The sequence below is a fragment of the Ambystoma mexicanum genome, chromosome 3p (assembly GCF_040938575.1).
Source record: "Ambystoma mexicanum isolate Mex_15411 chromosome 3p, UKY_AmexF1_1, whole genome shotgun sequence".
Classification (NCBI taxonomy): Eukaryota; Metazoa; Chordata; class Amphibia; order Caudata; family Ambystomatidae; genus Ambystoma; species Ambystoma mexicanum.
In genome coordinates, this window is record NC_090925.1 from 966612467 (window position 1) to 966639835 (window position 27369).

Consider the following 27369-nt stretch of genomic DNA (forward strand, 5'->3'; position numbering starts at 1 on the left):
GGTCATTTATTTAATGTCTAAATGGGTCGAGTGGATTCCAGCCCCAGACTGCAGTAGGCAAACGGCAGCCACTTTACTTGTGAATCATTTTTTTTTAAAGATTTGGTTTACCTCAAAGAATAGAATCAGACCGTGGAAGTGATTTCACTAGTGCATTAATGACAAAGATGTGGCAAATTTTGGGTGTGAAGAGGAAGTAACACATTTCTTACCAGCCCTCCTCGTCAAGGGGAGTAGAATGGTGTAACAGATCGATAGTTGACATGTTGAAATGGTTTGTAGCTGAAGCAGGATCTAGCTGGGATTTGCAGCTTCCATTTGTACTAATGGCTCTCAGGTTGATACCCTCTAAATCAACAAATCCCAGCCCCCATGAACTCTTGACAAGTAGAACATTTGTATTAATAAGCATGTTGGCCTAATAACTTTTGATAAAAATGAGGCTTAAACAACCTAAATGGTCAGGCATGAGGACATCCACGTGGGCAAACTATGCCTTCAGCCAGCGCACCACATTAAACAGAAACATGAAGGGCCCAAAAGGAACAGGGGAAAGAAAGAAGGAGACGAGTGTGACATTAAGTGTGTCCCCATTCAAACAAGAATCCCACAATATTTCTCTGGTTTGGGTGCTATGAAGACCTCATTCGCAATGTCGCTTGTCATGGGTAGGAATATTACGAACAAGGAAACTCACTATGCCCAAGGATGTCAGAGGAAAGAAATAGTCGGGCGGAAGTGAATCGCCAACTTTCCTTTACTGACTATTCATTTGATAACAATGGTTCACTGCTAGCCCTGTGCAATACCCTTATAAGGAATTCCCTGGGCCTACAACTCCAACCGACAAGTAATGTGACTCAATTTAGTGATTTGCAGTCATCAGGGGCATGCTTTGAGACAATGGGTATATGTTCTAGGACCTTGACGACCCTAGGCATGCCCGGGGGGGCTGACCATCATGGACTTGCTGGGGGCTTTGATAACAAAGGTGGAAGCTCTGTTTTCCTTATGTTCATTGGTGTCAGCTGACCAGAGGAGCTTGTATAAATGAATGATGAAGTTGGCTGCTAACCAAACGAAGCATACTTTGTCTAAGCCACAGTCAATTAAACACCTTGCCCTGTGGTTAAGACAGACTCCTTTGGTATTTCCCCTGCACAGGTGCAATTGTTGGATGCCCCAGAATAGGAACTAACTCCCCCATTACAACTCCAATTTTGGCTAATTGATCTGCTTTATCATTTCCTTCCTTATCCTCACCTGGTGTTCCCAAATGACCATGTATTTTCCTCCAATGGATTATCAGGTCATGTTCTGTCTATAGTTTGAATCATCTTACCATGTTTAAGTGCCTTCCTGTTATATGTGAGCATGCCTTTCACCATCCAGCCAGGTAAATACTCCAAAAAACTATTTCACGCATAATCAGAATCAGTGACTAAAACTATTTCTTTGAGTCTATTGTCTACTGCTGTAGATATTGCCTTATGAATAGTGGCCAATTCTGCCACTTGACTGCTTTTGGGCCTATCCTCATGCTTACTCTTGGAATGCCGTGTCAGTTAAACCAATCATTTCCTATTCCTGCCACAAGTCATTTTCTGCATGGTATGCACATCCATCTACATGTACAGTTGATAAATCCTTCCATGCTTCTTCATTGAAAGCTTTGTGTGGGGATTGCTCAAATTCATTCAAAGTAAGGGCTGATATAATATTAGTACCTGATGAATCCAATATTTCTTGGAGATCTCAAGATTCGGTAAACATTGTGGCAGCATCAGAAGAAGATGCCATTGATGCACTTTGCGTAAAGATCTCTAGGATGGCGGCAGCATCCCCCTCCATCAAGACTGGTTACCCAAATGGGGAGTCACGAGAAACCCCTCAAGACACCCAGGAACCTATATTAGAATGAGTAAGGAGAGGAGACCAGCGGTACCTCCCGGTGATTACCAACGGACGAGATCTTAAGGCGCTGACACTAGTAACAAGGGTCCAGCTGGATGGCACTAGATGGTCAGTGTCACTGACTGGCCCGTTGGATAAGTGGGCACTAAGGCAATCAACTAGGGAACACAGAGCCTTCTCTTGATCCATTACCAACAGCAGTGACAATACTGCAGTGCCCCTGTAAAATTCAGGTGAGGGGTGCGATCAGGCGAGGTGTATAAGGAGGCCTGGGGTTAAACCCAGCTTGATTCTGCAGCAAGATGAAGAAGTGAGTGAACTCCGGCCCAGGAGGGTGAGTTTTGCACCCAGACTGAAAGTCTCATGCCTGTCCGAAACTCGGCCCCTTATCCAATGAGGCTGGAGAATCGGAATGCGATTTCAAGTGTTATGAGTCAAGACCTGGACATACCAAGAGACCCAACACAAAAACTGGCGAATCTACCGGAGGGCATTCCCAGACTGGGACTTTTGGAAGCATTTTAGGAGTTTCATACTTTGGATGCCATTCCTCTTTTTAAACCGAACTGCATTACTGAGACTGTGGTCAGCTATGCTGTGCCTTTCAACCATTACTACTAGGGACATGCTACAGATTAAACTGCCAAAATGTGGGAGCCCAACAAATTGGGCCATAATCTGTTTCACATCAGCCACTTTTATTGAAAGGGTGCCTATCCCTTCTTGTGTCATGTGACCTTTCTTTTGTTAGCCTTTCCTTGTCTCTGAGAGGTACTAGCTGTTTTATGGCTGATTTATGTTACATCATGCCCATGATGCCACAATTGCAGAACACAGAGGTTCACAGAAGACTTTGGACATTTTAAAAGATTATGCCTAGTGTGTGCACAGTTTCATCCTGCATCACCAGCCCATAGAGCACCATTAAGTAAAAGGGCTTTGACACTCCCATGGTCTGATTTGCACATCGATTATGTAGGGCCTGTGATGAGATCAGCAAGGGGAAACAGTTATATGTTGACGGTCATTTATTTAATGTCTAAATGGGTCGAGTGCATTCCAGCCCCAGACTGCAGTAGGCAAACGGCAGCAACTTTACTTGTGAATCATTTTTTTTTTAAAGATTTGGTTTACCTCAAAGAATAGAATCAGACCATGGAAGTGATTTCACTAGTGCATAAATGACAAAGATGTGGCAAATTGTGGGTGTGAAGAGGAAGTAACACATTTCTTACCAGTCCTCCTCGTCAAGGGGAGTAGAATGGTGTAACAGATCGATAGATGACATGTTGAAATGGTTTGTAGCTGAAGCAGGATCTAGCTGGGATTTGCAGCTTCCATTTGTACTAATGGCTCTCAGGTTGATACCCTCTAAATCAACAAATCTCAGCCCCCATGAACTCTTGACAAGTAGAACATTTGTATTAATAACCATGTTGGCCTAATAACTTTTGATAAATATGAGGCTTAAACAACCTAAGTGGTCGGGCATGAGGACATCCACGTGGGCAAACAATGCCTGCAGCCAGCGCACCACATTAAACAGAAACGTGAAGGGCCCAAAAGGAAGAGGGGAAAGAAAGAAGGAGACGAGTGTGACATTAAGTGTGTCCCCATTCAAACAAGAATCCCATAATATTTCTCTGGTTTGGGTGCTATGAAGACCTCATTCGCAATGTCGCTTGTCATGGGTAGGAATATTACGGAACAAGGAAACTCACTATGCCCAAGGATGTCAGAGGAAAGAAATAGTCGGGCGGAAGTGAATCGCCAACTTTCTTTTACTGACTATTCATTTGATAACAATGGTTCACTGCTAGCCCTGTGCAATACCATTAGAAGGAATTCCCTGGGTCTACAACTCCAACCGACAAGTAATGTGACTCAATTTAGTAATTTGGAGTCATCAGGGGCATGCTTTGAGACAATGGGTATATGTTCTAGGACCTTGACGACCCTAGGCCTGCCTGGGGGGGCTGACCATCATGGACTTGTTGGGGGCTTTGATAACAAAGGTGGAAGCTCTGTTTTCCTTATGTTCATTGGTGTCAGCTGACCAGAGGAGCTTGTATAAATGAATGATGAAGTTGGCTTCTAACCAAACGAAGCATACTTTGTCTAAGCCACAGTCAATTAAGCACCTTGCCCTGTGGTTAAGACAGACTCCTTTGGTATTTCCCCTGCAAAGGTGCAATTGTTGGATGCCCCAGAAGTAAGGGCTGATATAATATTGGTACCTGATGAATCCAATATTTCTTGGAGATCTCAAGATTCGGTAAACATTGCGGCAGCATCAGAAGAAGATGCCATTGATGCACTTTGCGCAAAGATCTCTATGATGGCGGCAGCGTCCCCCTCCATCAAGACTGGTTACCAAAATGGGGAGTCCCGAGAAACCCCTCAAGACACCCAGGAGCCTATATTAGAATGAGTAAGGAGGGGAGACCAGCGGTACCTCCCGGTGATTACCAACGGACGAGATCTTAAGGCGCTGACACTAGTAACAAGGGTCCAGCTGGATGGCACTAGACAGTCAGTGTCACTGACTGGCCCGTTGGATAAGTGGGCACTAAGGCAATCAACTAGGGAACACAGAGCCTTCTCTTGATCCATTACCAACAGCAGTGACAATACTGCAGTGCCCCTGTAAAATTCAGGTGAGGGGTGCGATCAGGCAAGGTGTATAAGGAGGCCTGGGGTTAAACCCAGCTTGACTCTGCAGCAAGATGTAGAATTGAGTGAACTCCGGCCCAGGAGGGTGAGTTTTGCACCCAGACTGAAAGCCTCATGCCTGGTCCGAAACTCGGCCCCTTATCCATTCAGGCTGGAGAATCGGACTGCGATTTCAAGTGTTATGAGTCAAGACCTGGACATACTAAGAGACCCAACACAAAAACTGGGGAATCTACCGGAGGGCATTCCCAGACTGGGACTTTTGGAAGAATTTGAGGAGTTTCATACTTTGGATGCCATTCCTCTTTTTAAACCGAACTGCATTACTGAGACTGTGGTCAGCTATGCTGTGCCTTTCAACCATTACTACTAGGGACATGCTACAGATTAAACTGCTAAAATGTGGGAGCCCAACAAATTGGGCCATAATCTGTTTCACATCAGCCACTTTTATTGAAAGGGTGCCTATCCCTTCTTGTGTCATGTGGCCTTTCTTTTGTTAGCCTTTCCTTGTCACTGAGAGGTACTGGCTGTCCGTTACCCCCATAGGTTATGATTTTTTGATGGTTGTTTGTACAGATGTTGTGTTGATGCACTTTTTTTCAGCCTATTCATCTGGGGTAGACCACATCCTAAATAGGTCTCCCCGTTTGTTCCACCAGGCCTTCATCAGGGCAGAGAATAGATGATTCTGGCCATCTCATTCCGAGGTAGGAGGTAAGTGGTTAATGGCGCCGGTAAGGATGCCGGTGCCGGTAACCCCTTACCTCCGCATTACGAGGTCCTTTAGCGGGTCCTGCTAAGTGCGGCTAGTTTTACCAGGCACCCTTTTTGGGAGCCGCTAAAGGACCAGTGAGCTAATAATGGGCCCGTTATTTACAGGCCCATTATTAGCTCCCTCCCCATTTCCATTGAGCCCTATCAGGATGGGTTTTGGGACAGGTAGTCGATCTTCTTGGCCCAGAGGAATGACTCCTTTCTTCTGGACAGTGGATCACAGTTCCAGTTGTTGGGTGGGATCTTTACCTGAAGGAATGACTCCCTTCCTCACGTCTCAAACTCTTTTCAAGGCCCAAAACAAAGTTCCAGATTGAAGCACCAAATATAATAAAGTTCTCAATTCAATTTCAAAATGTAAAGTTCCAGTTCAAACATCAACATTCCTTTTTGCCCATAGTTGCTTCTTCACTATTGGGTTCCTGGAGAATGCCTCCCTTCTCCAGGTATCTTGACACAAAGCCAGGGGGAATGACTCCCTTCCCCTGGACACTCTTTTCACTTTGTTTCACGATGATTTCACAAAGCAAAGGGAATGACTCCCTTCCTCTGGCCTTTCTCGGCTTTGTTTCATGGTTCACAATACCAGGGGGAATGCTCCCTTTCCCTGGCCTTTCCTATTATCAGTTTCACAGTTCTGGCAGACCTTGTTCACTAACCTGCCAGGTACTGCTACCAAAAAAGATAGTTTAAGACTTACTACATTGTTGTGTGCGGGTCCAAATTCCAGCTTTTCTCTTCTCCCCACTTTGGTACACCTGGTTCACTACCCTGCCAGCTGCTGCCATGAAAAGATGGTTTAAATCTTTCTTCATTCTACTGTACGGATCCCAAACCCGACTTTCCTCCTCTCCCTGCTTTGGCAGACCTGGTTCATTACCATGCTAGGTACTGCCACGAAGAAGAAGAAGACCCAGGAGGCTCTTTGTTATTGGGTGCCTGTCACAGTCTTGTCTTTCATCACTCTTCAGCCCTTCTGAGGTCCCACCAACTGCCTGGCAACCCATGTACATGCAGGGCACTTGCCAGTGATTTCCGTTCAGTGTTGGGTTCTTCAGCATTCCCTCTTGTGCTTCTGGCTGCTTCTCCAGTGGCTGCAGTAGTTCTGCAGCATTTTCTCCTTCTTTGGCTTCGGGCTGCTTCTCCAGTGGCTGCGGTAGCTCCCCAGCATCTTCTCCTTCTCAGGCTTCGGCCGCTTCTTCAGCAGCTGTCGTAGCTCCACAATGACTTCTTCTTTTGCTCAGGCTCTGCTTCTCCAGCAGACTGCGCATTGCAGCTCCCTCGATCGGCTGGAGGCCTGTTCTTCCTCCTGTTTCATCGGTCCATCCATGGTGGACTTGTCAGGATCGCCTCTGCTGGCAGACAAGCGTCTGGGTTCCGGTTCGGCTTGCTTGTCCTCACTCACCGGCTTTGAAATGTGCGGTTCTTCCAGGGAGGGCTTTTCTCTCTCTATCTTCCACAGTCCTTCATCTATGACTATGACTGCTTCTTCAAATGGAGGACGACCAAAAGTCTCATTGGAGGTTCTAGGAACAATCTGTAGAGCACTGCACCTCCTCCTCTTCTCAGTAATTGCCCATTGTATTCGTTCTGGACAGACTTTGCTCTTCATCGTCCTAGTATGAACCAAGGATGTTTCTCTTGGTTAGTCACTACTCTTCCTCGTCCTGTTGGAAGTTAAGCACTGGGTTTTGCTGCAACACATGGGTGACTGTGGTATTGAAGTGAGGAATGTGAAGGTGGGCCCCATGGACTGAGAGGAGATAAAGGAAGTGGGTGGAAGGTGAGGGATGTTCTACCACGTTCTCTCTAGATCAATGGTCTTCAAACATTTTTGGCCTGGGCCCCCCCCTGAGCAAAATTTGGACAGGCCGGGCCCCCCCAAAAATGCCAAATGGACAGTATGTATTGCATGCCATCACTGCACCCTACTCTCAGTATAGTCCCTGGGCTCCCCCACCTGCTCCCATCACAGTTGCTGGGCTCCCTCATCCCACTCCTACCCAGTCAGTGGGCTCTCCCTACCCCATCCCACACTCTGGCTCTCCCCACCCCATCACATATCCCGGGTTCTCCCCATCCTGCTCCCACCACTAGCCCATGGTTCCCGCCCATCCTGCTCCCAGGACAGTCCCTGGGCTCCCCCCATCCCGTTCCCAACACAGCCCGAGGGCCAGTGGTGGCTGGTGAATTTTTTAAGTGGAGGGGCATAACTATTTCCCCCAAAAATGCCATAGCGACCGAGCGCAGTGAGGGAGCCCGAACCAATCAAGAGGGATTCGGGGGGATGGGTTGCCCCCGTGATTTTTTTTTAATAATGGGTTAAAATGTTGCATTGTAAAGCAAACTTTACAAAAAAAATCGGTAAATAGCCAAACAGTTTGCAATTGGTGCTGGAGAGCCCAGGGGGCAGGCATGACATTTTTTACTGGACATCTATGATAGATGTCCAGTAAAAAGATACCATTCCTGTCCCCTGGGCCTAACACAATCAACATGATTATGTGTGTATGCAGGCGCTGGGGTGCCAAGGGGAAAGCATGGTATTTTTGTCTGGACATCTATGATAGAAATCCAGTAAACAAATACCATCCCTTTACACTGGGCTCCAGAGCGCCTCAGAAGGAGATCTAATTTTGGCAAGTGGGTAGGGGGATTGTGCAACAAAGGCATTTAGGCATTTTTAAAATGCCTTAGTTGTACAACCCTCCTTCCACCATCTATCCACCACTTGCCAAAATCATCTCAACAGACCAAAACAAACTAACACACACACACACATTCATACAATAATCACTCTATCATTCACACGAGCATCCATCACCATACACTCACTCATAACACAAGCATACAGGCATCCATACACATGTTTAAATTAAAAAAAAATTACATAAACGTACCTTCTTCATTGACCTGTGTGTGGGTGCTTAAACATCCTGCTCCAGGTTGCTCTCTCCGTATGTGTGAGGAGGCACAGGAGCGCCCCCTCGCACATAGAGACATGCAGTGCCTCAGCCAGCATTTCCAATGAGCTATGCAATGCTGGTGAAGCAAAACGCCCCGGCCTTGCATGGCTCAGTGAGCATGTGCGGCTGGGGAACTCAACTGAACTGTCAAAGGGAAATAGTGTTTCCCTTTAACAGTTCAGCCAGCCCATGAGCACTTCATCAGCTGAAAAAAACAGCTGAGGGAGTGCTCATTGTTTCACTGGGCTGGCTCCTTATCTCCTCCGTAATGGGTGAGGGGGACAGTGTAGAACCTGTTCAGCATGACAGATGTGTTGGATACTGCTGGGAAGATGTAATTGAGTGAGGTTCAGGTATAGATTGGCCTTATATGTTTTCATGCAAGGTTTTTACCATGGGGCACACAATTGGCAGGAATATTTCAATATCAATGGAAGGGTCAACGTTGCCTAATCATAGGGTGCATTATGGATGGGCCGCCAGGCTCAGGCTGGCCTATAGGGAAATAGGGCAATGCCTGTACCAAAAGTGCAAAATGCTAGTGTGGGCCAGTCAAAATCGGCCACCTTTTTGGCCAACGTGGGACAGTTTGATGAGTTACTTCCCTATGCAGTTAGTAATTGTGACCATTGTTGCTGAATAAATATTCTTTAAATATCACAATTTACTCACATTTGAACACAAAGCACCCCCTTCGGTACTATTCAAACAGCCTGTGACTAAAGGAATGAATATCCATTTACGACTGCGGGCCACTTTTTCATTGGTGCCTGAGACAGTTTCATGCTTCAGCCCAACCATGTGAGCCGCCCCTGCTAATTTCTTCCAATCTGAAAGAATTACATTTCATGCTGGGCTCTCACAGTCCCCCATGGATGTGGCTGCGGCCCACTGTGGGGGCGTGCCCCACAGTTTGAATACCGCTGCTGTAGATGGTCGTTGTTGTCCGTAGAGGGAAAGCCTCTCCCTGTGAGATCCTCCCACTGAGTACCACCCCTGGGGGACTGCCAGGTAGTTGCCTTACCTCCCTGACCTTATGGGAAGGGGTTCCCCCTCAGAGATAAGTGATGACATGTAAGGATTTGTCGCAGTATCATGGTACACGAGTGAGAAGGTGGGCCCACATTTTAGCCTCTGATAGGGAGATGCTGGTACTTTTAGAAGGAGATCAGTGCATGAGGTGGAACGGGGGCATGTACAATACCCTGTCAGGGAATGTGAGGTGGATGTGGTGGTATGACAGTTGGGTGTGGTTACTCAGTAAACTGCATGAGAGCTTTTAATGATACAGCAGCTGTCGTGGTCAGAGGGGACATAGGTGAATAATGTTTTTGAGTGTGAGAAGATTGTTGGGTCATTCAATAGCATTCAACTGGTGGTGCCATTGATGAGGGAATGTGGCTCAAGGGATTATTTGCAAGTATGTGACATTAAGTCTGCACTTCCAAATGTGCCAGTGCACCCAGTTGATCATTGATGTTGTGGATTAAGTTTGGGGACATATTTATCAACTAGGTCCTGTCAATACAACTCAATTTATCCTGTGCACATTTTGAGCATTTCACCTACTTTATGCTGTGAACTTCCAATTTCAAGTCAAGATGCCTGCAAGTTTAGATGGATCTACCTGGCGTTTTGTTTGTCAGCAGAGCATGTGTTTCCCCAGCGTCCGTCCTGAACTTGATGGCACATTATTTGTAAACAGTTGCCATGTCATCATGGCTGTCAGCAGGGACACTGTAGAAGCTGTTCAGCATGTCGGATGTGTTGGATACTGCCGGGAAGATGTAATTGAGTGAGGTTCAGGTATAGATTGGCCTTTTATGTTTTCATGCAAGGTGTTTAACATGGGGCACACACTTGTCAGGAATATTTCTATATCAATGGAAGAGGCAACGTTGCATAATCATAGGGTGCATGTATTGTGAAGTCTACGGGAGTACTCAATTGAGTGTTGGCAATTTTTCAGCAGGGCTCCCACTGGGTGTCCATGTGACTGCAAGAGATCTCCAAGAAATGTGAGGCACAGACATTTAGTGGTGCCTCTGGTGCAGTTGTTTTCATTGCATTACAGAAGTGACAGTTTTGTGAAGTCTCCAGACCGTTTGAGGACCCAGGGCAATTGCATTGCCTTGTAGATTTAATTACACTTCTGGTGCAATTGTTCATATGGTTGCCACAGAGGGCAGATAGGGAGCTCAACTTCCATGTGGACAAGTAAGGGGGGGGGGTGAACATGATGAACAGGATCTTGTAATACGACATGGATGTATATAGACTTTGAAGGAATTTTGTTCTGAATTGCTTAAGGGACATTATTGTTTTCATGGCCTGGACGGTTCTACAATATATCTGTGTGAAGATACAAACAAGTTGACAAGTTATGCTCAGACCACAGAGTTATTTCATTCTAAACATTTACAAAGTCGATGAAATCTCACTACATAGACTGCAGCATGTATGCATTTTACTTAGTGGGGCAATTCCAGTAAAGATATGACAGAGGAGCTTATATATCAAATTGTTCTTCAATGGACATGGGTGGAAGCTGTTGTACTGCAGTAAAGCATTTCTATCAACTGTTTATGTGAAGGGTTGTGTCCAATTTTTCATCATCATATTTGTAAATGAGGTTCACAAATTGACTGTCTGCATTGCTATAACCAAAGCTGAATTTCATAATTCACATCACAAACCATAAGCCAAGTATGGGATTGCACTTGACTTTCGGCTGTGCAAAAACAAACAAATCATCTATGTACATTTGCCAGAGTTTAAGACTGAACCTAAAATGTACATTTTCTGAAAATGGAACACATAAATTAGCCACAGTGGAGGCAAATATGGACCCAGTGCCTGTACCACTGATTTGAGCATAAAACCTTCTATTATATTACAAGGAATTATACTTGAGAATTGTGGCAGCCAACACAGAAAATCAATTGGCACCTCAAGCAAATATTCTCACAGATAAAAACATGTAAAAACTGTTTGTATCCAGGGACCCCTCCTACCTGATAGGGATGCTGCTATAAATAGAAATGTGGAGAGGGAAACATAACCAGAGAAAAGGGGTTAACTTTTCCTGCCAGCGAGAAAATGCTGTTACCACTGAGAAGATTGAAAGATAAACCTGCACGCTAGAAACAATGTTTGTAAGAGGAATAAGAAAGTTATCTGCTTAGAAGAGAAATACACCAACCTGGAGAATGCATTCAAAAACTCGCAAGGTATAATGACATGAGTAACCCCAAAAAGAGGAAAACATTGACAAGAAACTGAGCACCCATATAAAAGAGAATGGCATCCCTGTTATCAAAAATCAAGCACCTTTAAACCTGTGCATGGTCTAATCAAATAGCCCTGGGTCTACCGATTATTTGCACAGGGTGATAATCCAATAGATTTTGCTTCTCCGTGTACCCAATCATACTCAATTATATACTTCTGAATATAAAGAAAGATCACTCCTGTATGTTTACCAATGTTACAGGGTAACCCATCTGCAGATACGGTCAAGCCTACAGAAGGCGTGGGTCCTAAACTTAATAGAAGACGTGAAAATACGAGGTATGGGAAAGCATTACAAATTTGGCTAGGAAAAAGCAGGACAGGAGACTGGAAAAAAAAGAGTTCCTGGGATGTGTTATGGCCACGCTGTTGTTTATCCTTTACCTATCGGACCGCCCAAGATAGGCTGCTCAGTAAAAATTGGTACTAGCTTAGTGGCTTGTGCCCTTTACGCCAATGATTGGGTTCTAATGGACCACACCATAAATGGCGCTAAAGTTAAGTTTAGGGCTCTGATGGAATACGTAGTTAAAAACGTCCTTGCAATAAACATGATTAATACCCGGTGAGGGGGGTGTGGCGGCCTCCTAGCCAATGGGGAGGTTCCGAATGCGGGCATTACCACAAGGTAATTCTGCTGGCCTGAGCCTCCTCACGGCCGGCAGCCGCCATCTCCCCTCGCCTGGGAATCAGGTAAGTCTTTTCCCACCCCTCATCCACAGAATTCCCTTTCTGCCCTCCCACCACACTTACCTTCTTTTCTGTCCATTTCGAGAGCGGACGCACTGAGAAATATTCAGTCCCCAGCACTGTTTAGGATTTCAATCAGGCGACACGCACACCTTGGTCTCGGCCTAGTATGTAGCGCCTAACTGAGGTGCTTTTCTCCCTATTTATGTGGATTCAATTTTGGGATGATACACCATTCATATTACACCCCCTTTTCAAATACCCCGGGTCACAATGGACTATGAACCAGGCTGGTTGCTCGAATGCAATATTTATTTATTTATTTAGAATTCAAAAGAAATCACACACTTTTTAATATGTGGCAGCAATCACCAATTGGGTGATAGTTATGCTGAGAATGTGAGCAATGCACTGGGTTTGACTTTTTAGTGGAGCATATACACAGCACAGCAGAAATTGAGCACTTTTTGATTTAGGACAGATAGCACCCAAGTTAGAATTTCCCCCTGAAATGTTCCCTCAACCCACCAATAATCAATTCTGAGTGGATACAAAGAAGCAGCAGGTACTCAGGAATAAGAAACTGAAAACAGAATCTATTCTGACCTTCCCTCCCCAAATAAGAGAGAAAACAGATTTTAAACCCCTTGCAATGTGGTGAAATGACACTCAGAAATGAATAAATCAATAATGAATGTGTGTTAAAAACCTTGAAGCAAATACGATTCCTTACTAAAGCAACCATGCAAAGATACTAATGATCACAAAGAATGGATTACCAAAAGCATACAGTTCAGAAATGAGTGGAAACTTTAAAACAGATTGCAGTCAAATAACATGTTTAAAATTTACACTTTTGCAATTTCCGCCTAAAATTACCCAAATGGTTTGTAATAGAAGTGGGTGAAATATACTGATTTGGAATGCAGTTTCTATATTGGGGATAGATATTTATCACAGGTACAAAATGGACTTGAAAGTAAGTCTCTAGCTTATAAATTGAAAGAGTTATGCAATATAGGACTAAGCGTGCTTTGAGTAAGATGAAGGGTGAAATTGTAAAGGAAATCATTTTGGGAAAAGAGCAAGGTATACTAGGGATTTCTAGGGGGTGATGAAATACTCACAATCCACTTTTTAGCTTTGGGCTTTTCGGACAGTCAACCAGGTCTGGTCACTACACGGTAGGGCATCTGGCAAACAGATGTGTGCTTCTGGTCACCAGCTGGCAAGGACTGGACAGGCAATTCTGGTCACTGGATACTAGAGGATAGCAAGATGGCAGCAGCATGCAGTGAGTGGCAGCAAGCCAGGCTGGATCAGAATGCAAAAGGTACCACAGCTTTCCCCTTGTTAATGGGAAATTTAGTGGGTTTTTAGATTCAAGGCCTTGCTGGGTATGGGATCAGCACTGTTTGGGTTTTGCAGTGGGCCCTGGAGTGGGATCAGCAATGCTTGGCCTTGTAGTTGGAGTCGGGATCTGAAAGATGATGGAAACAGGAACGCGGTGCAGGAAATCAGGAAGAGTGTGTGTCTAGAGTCTTGTCAGGGACCCTTATTTATAATGCATAATGACGTCATCAAAGTATAGGCTGGGCAGGGTTAACTAAGCACGCCTCTAAACTACTTGGATTGGACAGGGGTGCTAGTCTCTGCCTTGCTCTCAACTGGTTGGATTTTCCAGGGAATTATGTCAGGTTTTTGATGGGAGTTTTACAATGTCCAAAAACTCCCACAATTACTTTACTTAAAATCCGATTTTGCCAAAAACATACATTTATACAATTGCAAACTCTTAGAAAATGATATACATGTTACATATTTTGTGCAGCAGAGATCAGTCCAATCCTCCAGTCTGTGGGAACTTGTTTCACCCTTCCGATACATTTTGGTAATTTTGAGCATGAAAGATTTGGCCTAAAATGCCACATATTTATACACAGATGCGAATTATCCCAAGGGATATATGTACAAAAATGTATTTTTGCAACTTTGATACTTTTCTATTTATCATCAATAATTTGGCCTTTCTGTCCCCAAGGTGTCAGTGAATTCCACCATGTCTCAAAAGAAAGCACAAATAAATCCCTTTTAAGCTGCGAAATTTTTACAATTTATCAAAGTCTTGCGGCAGAGATAGAAGTCTTTAAAGTTTATTCCTGAAATAGTGTTTGTGAACAATTGGCAGTCCCATTGTCCCTGGGTCATTTTGTTTTTTTCTTTCCTTCAACTGCTGCCAACTGTCATTTCCTTCAGAGCATGGTGGGGTTTTCTCCCTTGATTGAAGTTTTATTGCCCCTTCACACTTCAGACTTCCTTCCCTGGGAGCTTCTTTGTCAGGGTCCCAGAAGAGACCAAAGTCTGTTCAACCCTGTAATTATCAGGGGGTTGTCAGTATCTGCTGAGAGAGAGCCCTCCTTTTGGTGCCACCCCTCCAAGCAGAGAACCTGTTTTTCAACTTGCAACTCCGGCCACCATAGTTTTAACCTTTATTTTCTGATCTTAGATCTGGAATTAAAACAAGCCTGTTGCATAAAATAACCCATGTTGCATAGTCAACAAACTCCTTCATATTGCTAAAGACTGGCAGGCTTTCATTCACCAGTGTACTGTTCCAACACACAGGCATTTGTTTTTCTTTAATTTGCAAAAGCCCATTTTTTTTACACGTGGTGCAGCTGGCCTTCCTTCTTAAATCCGACTTTTCATCTCCAGCAGCTTCACACACTGTCTTGCAGCTATAGTTATTCTCTTGAATGTTGGAGTTGGTCTGTTGCACAGATACATTGAAACAGACATGGCTCAGCTAGTTAGAATCTCTCTCTGAACAGCTGAACAGCTGAGTTTTGGATACTTTTGCAAAGAAAATGAACGCGTTTCCCGTGTAAGTCAAAATAAAGTTCCTGGTTGATTTCTTTCAGAGTTGGTTTGACAGGGCTTATCAATTCAGAATGATGCCTGGTTTTGCTGATGCACAGTGAGACACATGGGGCTTGGTAGGGTTTATTAATCACAGTGGCTTTAATGAACAGAGGGAATTATTGTCAAAGCTGCATTTTTTAAAGGTTACTTTGGCTTTTGCAGCAAAGCAACACTGCTTTTTCCACTTTCTTCCTTTTGTTTATGTTGGAACACACTGGCAATCTCCTTCAATGTGTCCCCTGGTTCCATCCTGCCCGATGTGTGCGTGGCAGGAGTGTGCCGTCATTTTTGTTGTTGTTGCGAAATGCAGTTTTGAGCCATAGCGCTCACAGGAGTATCAGTCCAACCATTTTGCGGTTTCTGCGCAACTGCAGCTTGGTGATGTGGGGAAATGCTGTTGAGTGGGTCAATATATCCCACAGCACGTCTGCTCCCGATCTACGACAGGCCATCATGGATAGGAAGAAGGGACTATGTGTAGTCCCTTCTCCCTTCTCATGGCGACCATTTTGCTTGTTTACTTTTTTCCTATTGTTTTCAATTACCACCATGAAAAGGGAAACCAGACTTTGTTTTCCCTTCCCTGGTGGCCATTTTGTTTAACTTTTTTTATTTTCTGTTCCGAAACTCCAGAGCATTTCAGAACAGAAAAAATGCCTTTAGTACCCCGGTCTAACAGGCAGGGGTACTAATGGCAATAATACCCTCCCCTGCGGGCCATTACCGTATAAGGTAATGCCCATGGGGCCTTCATTAAGGCCCTTTGGCCTGTAAGTCTGGCGGCATTACCTTATGCTCTAATGGCCCATAGGCTTGGGGCTTATTGCCTAAATAAGACAAAAATTATGTAATAGCGGGTGGAAAAGTCCATCGGGTAAACTTAAGTTTTGAAGTGGGAAAATTGGAATACGTGAGTAGCTATTCATGTCTGGGACTCGGGTTTGCTGCTACCAGTACTTATAATTCCATCATAGAAGTGGAGATAAATAAAGCCAGTCAATTAACCTATGCCATAAACAGGTCTGCTAGACAATCTGCAGGTTATACTCTGGAAGAAATCATCAAGCTGTATGAGCAGAGTTTTGTACCTGCTACCCTCTAAGGATTGGAAGCGCTAGCTATGAGGGACCTATCATGGTTAGATGTGCTAGAGGGGCTCTTTTGGAGAAAGATTTCAAGCCTTGCACCGGTGACCTCTATGGCCTATCTGAGACTGGAATGGGGTCTGGTATCTTTAAAGGGCCAGGCGATGATCCGTAGAGGCTCGCTGTATTTGAAGTCAAGGAGCGACCCAAAGTGCCCATTACTGTGTATACTGGGGCAAAGCCATGAGATGGACAAAAGTGGGGATGGGGGAGTTAATGTTATCGGAGATTAAATTAGGAATGTTTTCAAATGTTAGACTGGTTGCCAGATTTTGAGTAGGGTACCCAGTATGAGATACTGTAAGGTATCTCTATACAAATAAGATGGAAAAATGGGACGGGGTAGAAATGATGCCTTTCTGGAAAAATTAAGAAACTACAGACACGTTACTGGTGCATCACACAAATATCTAAAGGCACTGGCTTATCTTGTCAAAAGTCCTAGCCCGCTGGTCCGTGATTTTAGGACGCGTCTTCGCATAAATCAATTCCTGTTGTTAACTTGTCGTACATGTAAAAACCCGGACACGCCAGAGACAGCCAGGCATGTCCTTCCCCAATGTGCTGTAATGAGCACGTGGTATATGTGTTCACTGGGTGAATTTGTGAGCCAATACGACTGAACTAAAACTGATGCTTTCTGGAACTACTGTCTAAATACAGACACAGCGTCAGCCAAGATAGCACTATGTCGCTTATGGTTTCAGATTAAAACACGGCTGGGCCAGTTGGGCTACTGGAGGGGTGGAAGAGTGTAGCGCCACACCTTGTTTCATTGTATTATACTGTGTATTTTACATTCATAACTGTATAATATTAAGTGGGTTTTTAAAGTGTTGACATTTAGTATATTTTAATGTATAATAATGAATGATTCAGAGGATATTTATTTATGTGTTTTGATTGTAAAGTAGTGACAAACTCATTTGATGTTGATGTAATGATTTGATTGAACTTGTTTGAATGATACATTAAATGATTGTTGTAAAAGTTATTTATTTGAGCTTAAAACAAATACATTATTTGTCTTTGTATTTACATAGTAATATCCTACTTGCGTGAGTCAGCGGTTCACTCGAATGATGGAAAGAAAGACATTCTGGTTTTCTAGGTAACTCTCAAAAACAATCAGAGCATGTACCAATGAATGTGCTCAAAACACAAAATGTGTGTCTTGGGAATGCTGGGAATGTGCTGCGTCCAAATCCTTGATTCATCACCATTGTCCCCAGAAAATGGCCATACTAATGTGCTTAACTGGGCAATGGGGAATTGCCATGCCCATGTAATGGCAACACTGTGAAAGTGGCATACAATGTCAGTGGCCTCGGAAAATTAACATAGCAGTGCACTCAACCGATCAAACATGCAACGTGTGTGGCAATGTTGAAAATCAGTTGACACGCCACCTTCGCAAAGAACGTTTTTGGTGGGAATTGTGAAATTAATTTCTTTTTCTGGGGGCAATGTGAACCTGGCATGATAGTTGTCTGGAGGTAAAGAAGTAGCATGAAAACGTGCCTACGTGAAGCACTGGGAAGCGAGCAAGGTACTGTTGAAAGCAGCAAGATGTTTTTCGGGCAGTTTGAAATTGGAATGGTGTAATTTGTTCGGAGCAATGGACGACTGCATTGCTAATTTGGGAATTCAATGTGAACCTGCCCTGCCCACGAAATAAAAACAGGCTGACGTGTTGAGCAATGTGTAACTGGCTTGGCAGTGTTGAACCTTGCATGACATTGTTCTGGCGGTAATACAAAACTGCTTTGTAAACAGTTTTTATGTTATGATAGGTTATTTATAGGTTATTTAAAACGCGCTTAATAGCCAACGGTTTTTAAGCGCGGACCTGGGGTTTGAACCTGTGTTGCTTCGTGATGTCTTGCTTCCAAAGCGCGCATATTACCCCTGAGCTATCCTCCCATGGGAAATGAGTAACTGTAATGGTCACTTTGTAGGGAGAAGGCGAACTTGCCATAGTCACTGTTTTTGAGAGCAATGGATTGTCCACCCAGTGTGCTTAGCAGACTCTACTGAAACCCGACGATTGCTTTTGGATGCAAAGCAAAATTGGCATGGAATATTTTTCTTGGGGCAGTGGGAAATTGCATGGTACTTTTCTACGAGTTATACACGAATAAATGACAGTCATCTTCAAGAGCAAATGATGTGGCATACCGTTGTGAAACTGGCAAGTGCTGTTGACGTGCCAATTTGTAAGGCAGTGTGACCCTTGCATGGCACTTTTGTGTGGACAATTTGAAATTGTGATGCCATATCATTAAACACCCCTTAACAATGACCTTGTCAATGTACTTAAATGTGGTGATGTGAACTGGCATAGCACTGTGGAGATTGACAAGAACGCATTTTCTGGGTCCAATGAGAAAATGGTGCAGTCATTTTCTGCTGCAATGTGAACACTTCATGGCTATTTTGTGGAGTCACCAAGATAGCATGACAACAGGCTGAGCTGGAGCAATATGAAACTGACATGGCACAATTGAAACTGACTTGTACCTTTTTGGAACCAATGTTTAACTGCAATGGAACAACTTTCTCAAGGAAATGAAAAACTGATATGTCATTTTATGCAGATATCTGAACATGACAGAGTCATGTTATGTGGTGATGATGTGGTCCAACATTGTGCTTCAATGTGGAAATGTGAAACATGAAACCTTTGGCATCGTTTCTGAGGCAATGTGCAACTGGTATTGTGGTTTTCTTTGGCGAGTGATGTGTGATGACAATGTTTTTCAATAGGGCAATGTGAAACGTGTACAGCATTGTTAAAACTGGCATGACAATTTTGGAGGCAGTGTAAAATGTCAGAAAACAATTTTCTGGGGCTATTAGAAAGTGTCATGAAGGATTTCAAGAAACAATGTGAAACTGCCATTGCCATTTTCTGGGGCGCTGTGAAGCGGGCATGGTCATTGCGAGGGGCAGTGAAGTAGCAGGACTATTTGCTTAACTGGGGAAATGTGAAACCGGCATGGGAAGTTTGAAACTTGCAAGGCAATATGGATACTTCCTGGTTTCACCTACTAAGTCATTAAAGTGTTTTAATACATTATGAATTTGGTTCGGCAGCACCATTTTGGAGTAATGAGATTTTATCAACAGACCTTTTTTAGGTGAATGTCTTACGGTAGGTGTTCCCGGAGAAGTGCCCACTTATGCACTGTGCCCCTCTTTGGGGCTGTGCGGATGTATTTTCAGGCTGGGGCGTAGAGAGACGAGAGGGTGTCATGCGGATGACACTGCGTGGAGAGTGGAAGGACAAGCGGGGTACTCAAAGAGGCACATCTAATTACTGATGTCATGAGAAAGGGCACTGCAAGTAAAACCAGGGTCTGGGGTTGAGGTTAGGGGTATGCGAGGTGCAAGGGGGTAACAGTGGGTAGTGCTGGGAAAATACCTCCATAGCCTTAAAAGAGAAAATGAAGAAATGAGTCAAGCTTCTCGCTAATTACTGTGCAAAATAAAGCTGTGGCAAAACGTGCAGGGAAGCAACATGGAGGGGAAAAGTGACAACTTTCAATAAGAGTGTAGTGAAAATTGACCTGAACTGTGTTAGATTTGCGGGAATTGTGTCTTTCCCTTAGAGTCTCTATGTTCGACCTGAATTCCCATAGGGAATCATTACAGGCTCCTCCCACTCCAGTACTCACTTAAAAAAATAAAAATAAAGCAGAATAGTCAGATTATAATAAGGAATCAGTGTTGATATTGTGTACCTAAGTGTAAAGTCCAATGCATGCTCCTGAAACAATGCAAGGTGCTGTTAATGATAATGATGTGTATATAGCGCCTTAATCCAAAGCACTTCACAGAGCACATATTTACATACAATATCACCCAACCGAAATTGGTACTCATTTATTAACCACCGAAGAACGAAAGACTTAAGTTGGCCTTGCCCGGAATCGAACCTGCAAATCACGCTCAGATCGCAGCAGCGAGCGTTCAACCCGAGCTGATAAGAGCATTAGAGTGTTTGTGAAACATTCCAAGATGTTGTTATTAATCCTTTTATCACAGTGCTGCCATGCTGTGGTTACTATCACAGGACCAACGGGTGGATTGTGTAATTTCTGCCACAGCAGGTGTTGCCAACATGACCTATTGGACTCTGTAGGTGCTTTTCCAGTCTTGGCTTTTTCTTTACATTCTGGGAGCTTCTGTGTCATAATGGGAAAAGACCAACTGCAAGTCCCACAATGCATTAAAACCAGGACTGGAAAAGCACCTACAGATTTGGAATGGATCATGTTGGCAACTTTGCCATAGTCATTTTCTTTCCATGCCCAGTTTTTTAAACACCGGTTGTAATGTGTACTGGCATATGATTAATGAATGAAACGCCCCCACAGTAGCCCTGCCCACTGTGCCAGTTACTGTTTTAGTGACGGGCAGCACAGGGATGTCTCTTACTGCGCAGCCACGGTTTCTGAAGTATCAGACTAGCTCATAACACCTCCCCCGGAGGAATGATAAGGCGATTTCTTTTAAAACATTTGCTATAAAATGCCCCCTTCATGACTTACTTGCCTCTTCCCCGGCTACTACTGAGAATAAAGGCGGGATTTACAAGATTGGATGGGACGAAAATAAAGGTTTTGGCATCTATCCCTGCGGCGTCTTCAGGAAGTGCTATAGAGTAGAGTGGGCCTGCCAAGACTCCACGGACAGGTGCCGAGGAACAGTCAGAAAAGGATTTTCAACATATTCAATGTGTGTCCGGACATCATCATTTTACAGCGCCTCTCTGAAACTGATATTCTATTAGGTTAGGTTAAAATGCAGTACAGATATAGTTTTACACATAAAATACAACCATTAGTCCTCAAAGGGGGTCCCGGACGCCGATAGAGATTCGGGTCTTTTTTGACAAATTGTCTGAATCATAACTGTCATGCCAAGCTGCAGGGCTGAAAGAATGCTACTGTGACTGGGTGGCTAACCACTTCAGGTACTTCTGCCCTGTGGCAAAAAAAGGACCTTTCAACTTCGGATCACAGCATGGCGACTCCGCCTTTCATCCAAATGGATAACACTGCCGGCGTTTAGACACGCAAGGAACCGGCATGGTAAAATCTGGCCTTATTGTAGGTACACTTGTGTCCAAGTGATACTGAACATTATTGCAGTTTAGAATTAGAAAAATAATGAGCTGGATGGACGTTCTTAATTGAAATCCAGCAAAATAGTTGAAATTCAACCAACAATGCATGAGGGTGGTAGCGCATGTATAGTTTTTAAAGTGACATAAAAGGGCCCTTTTCACATGGGAATAGTTTGCGACAATGCTATCGAAACGTGAAGTGTAAAGTCATTGGAAAAGCCAAATTATATGTTCGAATAAACCCACCTTCGCATGAAAACTAAGTTTCATGTTTAAGCAATAATATGCTGCAGGGGGCGCTGTTTGACCGCGCTACTAGGAAATTCCTATAAAATCAAATGTTCCTGCTACTATCGAATGTACGTTTCCACTATTTTCTCATATAAGGCATTATATCTGTTTGGTTCCCTTATTACACGGTTCGTTAATACTGGTTTATTACGCCCTTTCCTACTCTTATTGTTATATTAAATGCCTCTCTCTGATTGTTTGCTCTTTTTTCAAAATGTGCTTTTATTCATTTAGTACTTTTTTTCTTTCTTTCTTTCTTTCTTTCTTTCTTTCTTTCTTTCTTTCTTTCTTTCTTTCTTTCTTTCTTTCTTTCTTTCTTTCTTTCTTTCTTTCTTTCTTTCTCTTTTTTATCTCGTTCTTGTTCACTTACTCACTTATTCTTTTCTTTCCTTCTGTTATACTCAGCCCCATCACCAAGGCTCGCCACTTCTCTTACCCTGTTCCCTGTAGTCCACGCCTATTCCTTACTCTCGAGGTGTAATATCTTTCTTTCTTCCCCCTTTTCCCCCTTTCCCTTTCTCGCTTCCTTCCCACCCTACGTCCTTCCTTATTTTTCTCACTTTCTTGATCACATCCTTATTCTTTTCTTTCCTTCTGTTATCCTCAGCCCTATCTCTAACGCGCTTCCATTTGCCTTCACTGCTAGAGTCTCTCTTTCTTTCTTTCTTTCTTTCTTTCTTTCTTCCTTTCTTTCTTTCTTTCTTTCTTTCTTTCTTTCTTTCTTTCTTTCTTTCTTTCTTTCTTTCTTTCTTTCTTTCTTTCTTTCTTTCTTTCTTTCTTTCTTTCCCTCGCTTTCTTTTTCCTTAACATCCCGCTTACTTTGACCTTCTCTGTGCGCCATCTCATTCAGTAATGCCGTGCTCCCCTTGCATTCTCTTTCTCTCTTCCACACGTCATGTTTCTTTCTAGCGCTCTACTTCTTTAATCCTCCTTTCTCTCCTTAGTGTCTTTTCGGATCCATACGTTGTTCCGTTGGTTCTGGCAGGTCTAAGTTGGTCTCTCTTTCTCCAGCTATTTTCTTGATCTGTTTAGCTGACTCTGTTTTCCATCCCCCTTCCACAGACGCACTTCTCTCACAGTTTCTCTAGCGTTCGTTTCCCCTTCATGCGTCTTGCCTCACGCTACTATTGCCCCCGCCCCCTTCACTGCCCCTCTCTCTTTTACAAATACCTTCAGAATCGTCTTGTCTATTTTGCTCATTTAACAGGGTTATAATTACTGCTATTGACAATAGTTGTGTACGACATTTTGTAAAACCCATGACAAAAGTGGATTAATGCTCTTTTTCTAATAATAGAAGATTACCAGCGGGAGTACTACATATGTAAACACAGGCGTTGGTTACAGTGTGGCTTGCAAAAAAAAGTGAGGACTATCCATTCGAGAAGGTTTTCATTTACAAAATGTAAACCCGCTTGGAAGGGTCTAATCCCGGCCTCTGTTCAAAGAAAGTCGAGCAGAATATCCGGGAACGCATTCACTGGTGCACCGACTCGATGCTTAATTTGTGGAAAAAAATAAGTGCGTGCCCACATTTCTCTAGGACGTGTGTGACGCATCGGGCGGGAAGCTCCCTGCCACTGCTGTCACCACCTATAGTGCCAACATATTTTGGGTTGAAGCTGCGACTTGCACTGACTCATTGGGGATGATGGATGCTCTGATGGCAGAGGTGCGATAATACCATCCAACAGCCAGAGGCTAGCTGCGCAGGACAGGATCACTTGTCTGTTATACAAAAGTCTTTCAAAGTTGGCACCACCATATCTGACCGAAAAACAAAAGTTTTACCAGCTAACTCACGACAGGTGACATTTGGCTGTTCCTGCTTCGTCCTGTGTTTATAGAGGTGACCAGAGATGTTCGGTGTTCTGCCCCAAAGAATGGGACCTTCTGCCATTGGAGATTAGGAAGCTGGAGTCCTTTCCTAAATTCCGCAAAGCAGTAAACACCTATTTGTTTAAAAAAAAAAGATTGGAAGCACTAGCCATCTGTTCGTGAACTTGTCTGTCAATCCGTTCATGATTACTCAAACCTGTTATACTGTATGCCATCTGCACCTAGATTCGATTCAGTTCATACTGTTGTGCGGTACACGTGTCTCAGCCAATCAGAATACAGAGCAAACATTCTTTCCTTCTACAGTAAATTGATGCAAAAACACAGGCAACATCATTACTGAACAAATTAACATTCCAGTCAAAAACTGTAGCAAGATCTTCTTGTCTAGGTTGGCACTCAGTACACGCACTGCTCCTTGTCAATGGCCATGACCAGCATCAGCGCCCATCAATGTCACCTTTCAACTCATTGTTAATGGCAATGGATAACTAGCACGGCCAATAGAGTGTGGATCCTCGGGTTCTTGAATTACAATCAGCCAGCCCAGGATGCAGAGACGCGTACCCAGTGTTGATGGTTGTGTGGTGACTACTGACTCACAGATAAAATAGTAAAGTTGCCAAAACACCGCGTCATCATCAAACTGAGTCTGAGACAATAAGTGCAGGGCTCAAATATAAGTGCTATGACTAAGTCATTGCAAACCCCCCCCAAACTAAGCACTAAACCACACATGCAAAACTTCACTGTTGCCCAGTGGGTGACGCAGGCGGCAGGGCCAATGAGTTAAACCAGACATTGATACTGGAAGGCATTCGACCACATTTATTACATCACCAAATGCAACAAGAAGCTATACATGAATGACATCACAGAACCTGTGACATCAGTAATTGCTTACATGAGTGTGGGAGAGTGGATGTGGCCTTCACCCCTCCATGCTCCAGGAATGGACCTGAGGGATATAAGTGACCCTGTGATCCAACGAGACCCCAGGGCCGTTACCCCTTGCACCTTCCAGTGAGGACCACTAAATGAGTGCCTGGCATGACACCTCACTGTTTCACGCCGAACCTTGGAGCATATATAGATCAGCAAGAAATCTCCCTTACAGTGAGCCCATAACTCAGGTCAATGCATGGTTCCCCAACATACCACCACAGGGTCACTGACCTACCGGACAGGTGCTTGTGCTCGCTCCTCAGGACATAGACCTGTCACTATGACATTCATCACATAGTACAACCTTTAACATCTGTACCCAAGAGGCTCTTTATGAATTCCAAATATGCCGGGGCAGCAGCCGGCAGGGTCTCACAGGCCCGCTCCTTACCACTGGGATGCCCACTGCAGTGCTTTCCACGGTCGTTATGCACCCTGCCTACCTAATGCTACACTACCACTGCGTGTACTATGCAAATGTCCAACACCTCACATCCTGTTAACCATTCTGCTCATCCGTACAAACATAAATCCGGCCCAATCCCATCTGGTGCCTGTGGAAACAGCCTCCGGATTTGTCTGCAGTCTCCTGTCGGGGACGACGTCCAAACTCCTCTTTGGCAGATTTGTGTAGCCGCAGATGTAACTTCTCCCAGATGCTCCTCAAACACCTCCTGTACCTGGACCACCACGTGCACTGTGGCCCATCATCACAAGAAGGGACTCAGAGGTCACTCCCCCTGCCAAGGATCATATAGAGGTAAAGATAGACAAGTTAGTGCAAATTCTTTGTCATACCCAGAGAAAACAACTCACACCCGATCTCACCAGCACTGGACTCTTGGCAGCCTTCGCCAGAGGAACTGCCCCCCCATTCAACAGGCCATACCCTGGCATGGGAACGTTGACATTTTACCTTTGTCCTCCCAGCATCCAGCTCAACCTTTCATTTTGAGTATTATCACCCTAACGCGAGGGCTTGCTATGCTCGAAACACTGAGCCAGTGGGTCAAACACGCCCCTTCCCAGCCCGCTTTTAGCTGATGCAACATCCACCCCGGCGCACATCTGGCCCTATGCCTCAACCGTTTGCACCCTGATGCATCAAAACCAAAATGCTGATCTGACATGTGCCCTCAACAGCCATGCCAACTGCACCAGCTTGCATTCCACCCACACGCCAGCCTCAAGCCCCCCCTAACAGGTCTGCGGGCCCATAGGAAAATCTAGCATGGCAAACAAAACCAGCCCTGCTGACCTCCCAACCCTTCTACCTCCCCGGTTTGAAAACAAAATGCTGACCTATCATGAGGTATAAACCTCTGTGCCAACTGCACCAGTGTGTGGTCTCCCACCTGCCGGGTCGGCACGCCATTTGTAGGATCCATCATGGAAACCAAACCAGACTTTGTCGACCCCTGGTGAGCTCCTTAGACATGTTCCTCTGTGGTACCCTGGGCGCACATATTTAACCGGGCCCCCAGTAAGCTCCTGCATGGCATCCTTACCCGCTTCGGCCAACCTCCAGTGTGCTCTCCCACCCATATCTGCATGGAACACTGGGTCTGCCCACCTGGTATTCCCTGATACATGTATTTCCCCAGTGGCCAGTGCACCCAAACCCCCCACCGGTTTGCCCAGCCCCCTGAAAGCTTCTACCTGGAATAATACACACCTTGGCCAACCTCTGTAGTGCTGCCGCCGCCTGTACATCCTTGGCACCCTGCTCATACCCGCATGGTATGCCAACCCTACAATCTGCACCTGGCCAACATCCCGGTTTTTGCCCACTCTGACCACTCAACCAGCTGTCTCCAAAAACTGGTACTACCTTCACAGGGCATTCTCTACCAATAATCCAAATTCTGCGCTACTTCTTTTAATCATCTTAATGCTGCTCTATGTATTGCGTACTACACATCACCACCAACCACTGTAAGAGGCTATGGCTGTGATTTCAAAAGAAGCCAGTAAAATGGGTGCAGATGGGAACAGCAAATTAGTGATTACATGACAGTACTTTCAGTGGGGTTAGTATAAATGAATGCAAAAAGAAACAGCGAATTATGAAGTGCTGGTGAAGGCAGAAAATTAAAAATAATACATTGAGTTAATGAGGGGTAGTGAACTAGGCTTTTAATAGTGGCAGAAAAATGGTTGCAGAAGGCAGCAGATTCAAAATGCACTGAGTGCATGTATAAAATTATGTTATATGTGAATTGCCATCTGTGTAATGTTGCATTGAAGAAACTAACCCAGATTAATTGACTAACCATCCTTACTAAATGATATCTCTTTAACTAATTGGTCCTCCTGTTAACATTGCAATGCAATGCAAAGGAGCACGGATGGAAATTTCTGGTTTTGTTTCTCTCTCTCGTTCTGTGGAAAGGAATGTGCACTGCAAAGATGAATTGGCTGTTTTTTCCACTCAGAGAGGTTATTGTTCATGCAGGAAGAAGAAAGAGATACATACAAGCTCGTTAGGTGATTGGACAGAGAGGTCAGAATTCTAGAATTTGTTGAAAACGCCAGAAAGAGGGCAGATTTAGTTTTGAATGACAGGCATGAGAGGTAAATAGAGGTAGGAGAAAGGGTGTGGGGTGCTTTTGGCTGCCACCTGATGGGAGAGATAGATCAAAAGGAAGTACTGAGTTGACCCAGCATTGAATGCTGCTGGGACTCTGAGGTCGACCTTCAGGGGCGTGAAAAAGCACTGCGGAATTGCAACACTTCAGTGTAGATAACCACGGCAGAGAGGGAGCCTTCCAGATAATGTGCAGAA